Below are 8,601 nucleotides of genomic sequence, written 5' to 3'. Positions count from 1 at the left end.
TGGAAGCCAAAATAAGCCAAAGTATGCTTTTTTAAAATAAAGTAAATGATACAGGGTACTGGGCTAATGGTCGGATACTTGGTAGTGTGGATGAGCAGAGGGATCTTGGTGTCCATGTACACAGATCTCTGAAAGTTTCCACCCAGGTAAATAGTGCGGTGAAGAAGGCATATGGCGTACTGGCTTTTATTGGTAGAGGAATTGAGTTCCGGAGCCCTGAGGTCATGTTGCAGTTGTATAAGACTCTGGTGCGGCCGCATCTGGAGTATTGTGTGCAGTTTTGGTCGCCATACTATAGGAAGGATGTGGAGGCACTGCAATGGGTGCAGAGGAGGTTTACCAGGATGTTGCCTGGTATGGTAGGAAGATCGTATGAGGAAAGGCTGAGGCACTTGAGGCTGTTTTCACTGGACAAAAGAAGGTTTAGGGGTGACTTGATAGAGGTGTACAAGTTGATTAGGGGTTTAGAAAGGGTTGACCATGAGAACCTTTTTCCACGTATGGAGTCAGCTATTACGAGGGGGCATAGCTTTAAATTAAGGGGTGGTAGGTAAAGGACAGATGTTAGGGGTAGATTCTTTACTCAGCAAGTCATGAGTTCATGGAATACCCTGCCAGTAGCAGTGGTGGACTCTCCCTCTTTATGGGCATTTAAACGGGCATTGGATAGGCATTTGGAGGATAGTGGGCTAGTGTAGGTTAGGTGGGCTTGGATCGGCGCAACATCGAGGGCCAAATGGCCTGTACTGCGCTGTGTTCTATGTTCTATGATAGAGTACTGTATACAGTCTGAAATTATTGAACTCTGAAAGAGCCTCATTGAAGGATGAGATGCTGTTCTTCAAGCTTATGTTCAGCTTCACCAGAACAGTGGAGCTGGTCAAGGACAGCGTACGTTTCTCAAACAGCGAGAGACACAGCAGGTGAGGATGGCAAGGACTTCTACTTGGGAGAGACAAGTGCATTTTCAGCACTGTTGTGTGTATCAAGGGGAATGGGAATGGTTTCAACATTAGTTGTTTACTGTCCATATCCCTGCAACTGACCATTACTCTTCAATAACCACACCCTCACCAGTCCCTCCAATTTCCTCCCTAACCCTACCATTACATTATCCAAAGCTAAATCCTTCAAAAGTGAAGTTACTAACCCTTTGCCTTCCTCTTTATTTCACCTTACTTAACTGCAGCTTATGATTTCCACTCTACAAACCCCTCCCAAATACCACATTTTGAATTTGCCAGCCTTAAATAACTCAATTTTTCTTCATTGCCAGCTGCAGGGTTTCAACCTGATTAGATATAGCTGGGAATCAGATACAAAAAAACGGTTAAGATCGATTTGTCAAATGTGAAAGAAACCAATCCTGAGATTCCTCTGCAGCATTCTCCCTACTTTCTCATTAATATGAGCGTTAAAATGTCTTTTATTGAAGCCAATTATTTCGTGTGTTCAATATTATTTGCAGACTTATCAGAATTACCAGAACCTTTTGGTTTGAGGAACTTGCATAACTACCATTTTCAATTGCTTGGTTTTAAGATGGAATCAAGATTATAGATGGTATATGGAAATGCCCCAAGCATTCAGATCGTATTTGTCTTAACTCTTCCTGTAAAGCCCATTAGCTTTGTACCTCCCTAGGTCCCTGTCTGACCTTTCTCCATGAGCTGGTATCTGCTCACCTTTACCCCATTTCCTGGCATATGCGTGATCAGAAATGTTTCCCCAGTTGAAGAAGTGCCCTCTTGACTATGGTTGTACTCTTCTCCCACAACATTGCATTCCAATTCTTGCTTTTCTGTATTTTCCCTTCACGGTTCAGAGACAGAGAAGGCAAGCAGGAAAATGGAAGGAAGTAATAAGGTTTGAGGTTATGTGATGTCATGGTGAAAAATGACCCACTCTCTTGAGCTTGCATGAGTCAAGCAACCAATTATTTTTGGATGGGAGGCGTGGGATTTGCAAAGAAGAAAATTATTAATGCAGAATTCTGAACTTCATGCAGCTCCCTGATGTCTCAACCTTCAGCCTTGATACTGATACTTTCCATGGTAACTCAACCTTATCTGGTCTTCAGTTTCCTTATATTCTTTCTATATGTCACAATGAATAATATGCTTACACTGTGGTATTGTTACAAGGAAGAAATTAAGCATATGTGCAGTACTTATTTCAAGATGAATGTTAATCACTCTGACATAATTGCCCCTCATGCTAAAAATCCTTATTCTTTCCCTGGTTACTGTGTCCAAAAGATTGGTGCTGACTGAAGTGGTCAACAATATGTGAAACAGAGAGGTGTACAACACATGGTCCAATACCTTGGGATCATTAGGGATAGGGGGCCTGCAGGTCTGAGTTTTGTACAGAGCATGGGTCTGTTCATTATGTTTCCCTCGAGAAAGCCTCACATCAGTGGGTCCAGCAGTCCACTCCTTCACAGTTCAAAACATTTACCCTGCCAGGTATGGTCACAGGTATTTTATTCCCCATTGCGTACTTTCGATTTCCAGCAAGAAGGAAGGTGACTGTGAATACTCCATGACCAGTGGCTTCAGCTGAGGCCCCAAACATTCAGATCCCATTTGTCATAATCCCTCCTGTGAAACCCATCAGCTTTGCACCTCACCAGGTCCCCATCTAACCTTTATACACGAGGGGGTATCTGCTCACCTTTTCCCCAGTTCTTGGCATGTGTGTGATCTTATATGGTCTCCCAACTGAAGAAGTGCCTTTGTAACTGTGGTTAAACCCTCCTCCCACATCATTGCATTCTCATTCTTGCTTTGCTGTATTTCCCCTTCACAATTATTGTCCCCCATTCCATCAAGTCCACAGTCCCTATTCTCCAGAATACTTTCATGAGTATCTTTCCCATGGTGGTACTCTCCCCACCACTCTTTCCTCATAGATTCTGTCAATGGACATGATGGATTGACCATCGTTCACCTCTTTGAATAACCTTATTGTATAGTCCAGATGATGAGTGGTACCTCTGAATGATGAATGTATGCCTCTTCCCCAAACACTTTAGGTCTGCCTCCCAGATTGGCCACTGTGCAACCATAGAACTGACCATGGCCTACTCGCTGCACCGCCAAGGCACTGACCCCTTACTGATGTCACCTTGACCGGGCACCTAACTGTGACCAACCCCCTGAACTTTTATTGGAGGCTGCCCTTACTGTACCAGGACCCCGTGACTGACAGGCATTTCCATTAATTTCAAAGAGGACTTCTCCCCTCAGACTTCAAAACATGGCTGCAAGTTTGCTCCACACGCAATGTGTTGCCGAATAAGCTGCTGTCACATGATGCAGGTGCGAGGTTGATGCAATACGCTGCCATACAGAAAAATAGATGCCCTTTTGACTGAGGATTACTGACCAGCAAGGCAAGCTGTCTGGTCATGTGACTGCAGTCATTGCTATGGCAAGGCAGGGCATGGATGCGGTGAAAAGGGAGTTATGTGCTAAGTGAGCAAACTTTGGAGAGCAGACAAGCTACTTGGACAGTTTAGTCCAAAATGTAAGTGGGGTGACTGTCCCTACCTGCACAATGTCTTTGCAGCAGCATTTCAATGGTATTTGCCAGAGGGCCCTGCAATGCAACTCCATGCTTTATAAGCATCATGCAAGTGGATTGGAGAGCTGTCATGAGAGTCGTGAGGGGTTCGTAAATGTTGGATGACATGTCCGTGGACGAGGGGTACATGTGTTGGGTATCCATGGTTCGTGCCTTGAGATGCTGTTTGGTGTTGAGCAACATGAAGGCTCCTTAGCCAATGGAAAACTGAAGTCAACATGTACCTCTATGACTGGCATGTCGAGAATTCTTGATGTTTAATTTGTAAGGTGCATTTGGTAGTGTAGAAAGTTGAATATTAATGAGGTAAGTTATGCCAATGTCAAGTTTTTAACAAGCTATACTTCTCCTTTATTGGTAACTCACCGCTACCTAGTGAAAAAGTTGCCTCACACTGAACTGATACATAAACGATGCAGCAAGTTGCTCCCAGTATCAAGATAGACTTCACTGCATGATTCTGCCACCATTCTTGCCATAGCCCACGTTATACAGGCTGCTATAAGTTTCTGTTCTTTGCATTGACTGAATGTATTAGAACTTTTCATTAATTCACTCTTTTTACTTAGTCTATTTATAAACATTTTTGTGATCCTTTGCAATAGTTTTAGATAGTTTGGGTTATAAAAAACTTTTTTATGTGCTATCTTAAAAGAGTTATAAGAAACTCTCTACAGCACTCAAGAGCAGAGACAAAAACGGATACCTAACAAGCAGCTTCTAAGAAAGAATGAATGGTTAGTGATAAGTGACCACTTTAATAGCAACTCTTACCAATAATAATCATTGGTTCTGACAGCATACAATTCCTTTTGCGTAAACAAATGAATAATATTAAACCATTCTTTTTCTTCGCAAAAAGATCATGAAAGTAACCTTAAACCATGATGAAGGGGATAGGCTCATTGATAGTTGGGAACTTAAGGGACCAATCAGAAGATGGCAGAAGATTACATCCATGTCCAACACCATTAAGAGTCAATTAGAGATTGTTCACATCCCTCTTAAACCTATTAGCAATGAGCCTTGATGCACCTAGGCCAATTGAAGTGCAACAACATATTTGATCGTGTTGCAGTGGTGGTTTGCAACAGATGTTCTGGTGGTGTCCCTGGCCTCTAGACTAGGAGAAATGAAGTCAAGCCCAATCTGTTCCAGAGGTGTATAATAGCATCTCTGAACATGTTGATTAAAAATTATCTAAAGACCTATTTTGTTGTAATTATATGTGCAGAATGACAGCAGCTGAGCCATCTAAGAATTGGTATTCCATTGTGGAGTAGAGTCATATAGAATGGAAAGAGACCCTTCAGTCCAACCAGTCCATGCTGATCATGTTCCCAGTTAAAATAGTCCCACCTGCCTGCACTTGGCCCACATCCCTCCAAACCTTTCCTATTCATGAACTTAGTCAAAACGTGTGGTGCTGAAAAAGCACAGCAGGTCAGGCAGCATCCGAGAAGCAGGAGAGTCAATGTTTTGGGCATTAGCCCTTCACCAGGAATGCCCAGTGACTCAGCATACGCAGATTAATCTACCATACATCTACAATCCCAGATTCTGAGCGAGTGGCTGCAAGTGTGAGATCAAATAAAGGTGTTTTATTTTCACCAGCCTTTTCTCTTATTTCACTTCTCATTGCAACTTGATCAGGCAATTGTTTATAGTATTTGAAGGGATAAAGGTGCAAGGATATGATTCAGGTGAAGAACGGGATGGGTAAATAAGAAATTTTGACCATTTCCAACATGCACATTGGAACAGATTGTGAAATAAGGCACAAGATTAGAGTGGTGCTGGAAAAGCACAGCAGGTCAGGCAGCATCCGAAAAGCAGGAAAATTGAGGTTTCGGGCAAAAGTCCTTCATCAGGAATGAAGCAGGAAGTCTCCAGGGTGGAGAGATAAATGGGAAGGGGATGTGCTGGGGAGAAGGTAGCTAAGAGTGCAATAGGTGGATGGAGGTGGGGATTAAGGTGATAGGTCAGAGAGGAAGGTGGAGTGGATAGGTGGGAAGGAATATTGGCAGGTGGAACAGGTCATGAGGATGGTGCTGAGCCAGCAGATTGGAACTGGGGTAAGGTGAGGGGAGAGGAAATAAGGAAACTGGTGAAGTCTACATTGATGCCCTGGGGTTGAAGTGTTCCGAGGTGGAAGATGAGGCATTCTTCCTTCAGGCGTCAGGTGGTGAGGGAGTGGTGGTGGAGGAGACCCAGGGCCTGCATGTCCTTGGCAGAGTGGGAGAGGGAGTTGACATGTTGGGCCACAGGGCGGTAGGGTTGATTGGTGTGGGTGTCTTGGAGATGTTCCCTAAAGCGCTCTGCGAGAAGGTGTCTATTCTCCCCAATGTAAAGGAGACCGCATCGGGAGCAACAGATACAATAAATGACATTTGTGGAAGTGCAGGTGAAACTTTGATGGATGTGGAAGGCTCCTTTGGGGCCTTGGATGGAGGTGAATGGGGAGGTGTGGGTGCAGGCTTTGCAATTCCTGCGGTGGCAGAGGAAGGTGCCGGGGGGGAATGGTAGGTTTCTAGGGACGTGGACCTGACCAGGTAGTCACGGAGGGAATTGTCTTCGTAGAAAGCGGATTGGGGTGGGGAGGGACACATATCCCTGGTGGTGGGGTCTGTTTGTAGGTGGCGGAAATGTCAACGGATGATGCAGTTTATGCGGAGGTTGGTAGGGTGGAAGGTGAGTACTGGGGGGTTCTGTCCTTCTTGCGGTTGGAGGGGTGGAGTTTGAGGGCAGAGCTGCAGGACATGGATTAGATGGGTTGGAGGGCATCTTCAACTACATGGGAAGGGAAATACTGGTCCTCCTGGGAGCAGATATGGCGGAGGCGGAGAATTTGGGACTACGGAATAGCATTTTTGCAGGAGCTAGGGTGAGAAGAGGTTTAATCCAGGCCACTGAAGGAGTCGGTGGGTTTGTATAAAATGTCAGTGTTAAGTCATTGATGGAGATAGAGAGGTCCAGGAAGGGGAGGGAGGTGTTAGAGATGGTCCAGGTGAATTTAAGGTCAGGGGGAATGTGTTAGTGAAGTTGATGAACTACTTAACCTCCTCGTGGGAGCACGAGGTGGCGCCAATGCAGTCATCAATGTAGCGGAGGAAGAGTTGGGGAGTGGTGCCAATGTAACTACGGAGGATGGACTGTTCTACGTAGCCAACAAAGAGACAGGCATAGCTGGGGCTCAAAGTTTGTGAGAAGATTTGTAGCTCGGGTACTCGTTGTGGTTCTGTTCGCCGAGCTGGGAATTTGTGTTGCAGACGTTTCGTCCCCTGTCTTGGTGACATCCTCAGTGCTTGGGAGCCTCCTGGGAAGCGCTTCTGTGATGTTTCCTCCGGCATTTGTAGTATGAACTATGAAAGCAACCACCCCAACACGCACAAAAGAAGTTGCATCAAGACACTATTCAAAAGCGCCACAACACACTGCAGTACAGCAGAACTGCAAAAAGAGGAAGAAGAACACCTTTACAATGTATTCGCCAAAAATGGTTACCCGCTCAATTTCATCAACAGATGCCTAAGGGAAAGACAACGGAACAATGACATGCCGCAACCCAAAGGACTAGCCACACTACCATACATCAAGAGCATTTCCGAACTGACAGCCAGACTACTGCGACCACTAGGACTCACAACAGCACACAAACCAACAGCCACTCTCAGACAACAACTCACCAGGACGAAGAACCCGATACCCAGCATGAGCAAAACCAAGGACTGCACAAAACACTACATAGGACAAACAGGAAGACAGCTAATGATCCGCATCCATGAACACCAACTAGCCATGAAACGACACGACCAGCTATCCTTAGTAGCCACACACTCTGATGACAAGCAACATGAGTTTGACTGGGACAACACTACTATTATAGGACAAGCCAAAAAGAGAACAGCCAGGGAATTCCTAGAGGCATGGCACTCATCCACAGATTCAATCAATAAGCACATCGACCTGGACCCAATATACCGGCCACTGCAGCGGACAGGTGGAACTGACAACCGGAAGCAGCAGATACAAATCACTATAAATACCGGAGGAAACATCACAGAAGCTCTTCACAGGAGGCTCCCAAGCACTGAGGATGTCACCTAGACAGGGGACAAAACGTCTGTAACACAAATTCCCAGCTCAGCGAACAGAACCACAACAATAGCTGGGGCCCATGTGGGTGCCCATGGCTACCCCTTTCATCTGGAGGAAGTGGGAGGATTCAAAGGAGAAATTGTTAAGGGTGAGAACCAGTTCAGCCAAACGAATGAGAATGTCAGTGGAAGGGTATTGGTAGGGACGTCAGGAGAGGAAGAAACGGAGGGCTTGGAGGCGCTGGTTATTGGAAGATGGAGGTGTAGAGGGATTGGATGTCCATGGTTAAGATGGGGTATTTGGGGCTGGGGAAACAGAAGTCTTGGAGGAGGTGGAGGACATGCGTGGTGATTTGAACGTATGTAGGGAGTTGCTGGACTAGGGGGGATAGGACAGTATCGAGGTAGGTGGAGATGAGTTCAGTGGAGTAGGAGCATGCTGAGATAATGGGTTGGCTGGGGTGGTCAGGCTTGTGGATCTTGGGTAGGAGGTAAAACCAGGCACTGCAGGATTCCTGGACTATGAGGTTGGAAGCTGTGGGTGGGAGATCTCCTGAGGTGATGAGGTTGTGTATGGTCTGGGAGATGATGGTTTGGTGATGCAGTGTGAGGTCATGGTCGAGGGGGACCCATTGTCTCAGCCTGCTCCTACCGCACTGAACTCATCTCCACCTATCTCGATACTGTCCTATCTCCCTGCGAGACACCACCCACGCCTGCCACCTCTTCCAAGACTCCCGTTTCCCCAGCCCCCAATGCCTCATCTTCACCATGGACATCCAATCCCTCTACAGCTCCATCCTCGGTAGGAGGAGGTGTCTTCGAGTTGGCACCTGGCTTCAGCGGTGTAGAGGTCAGTGTGCTAAACTATGTGTGATGTGAGAACATTGTTTACACAAGATTATCATCTGTTTTG

Source organism: Chiloscyllium plagiosum, chromosome 23, assembly GCF_004010195.1.
Source record: "Chiloscyllium plagiosum isolate BGI_BamShark_2017 chromosome 23, ASM401019v2, whole genome shotgun sequence".
Taxonomy (NCBI): Eukaryota; Metazoa; Chordata; class Chondrichthyes; order Orectolobiformes; family Hemiscylliidae; genus Chiloscyllium; species Chiloscyllium plagiosum.
This window is presented reverse-complemented; position numbering follows the sequence as displayed.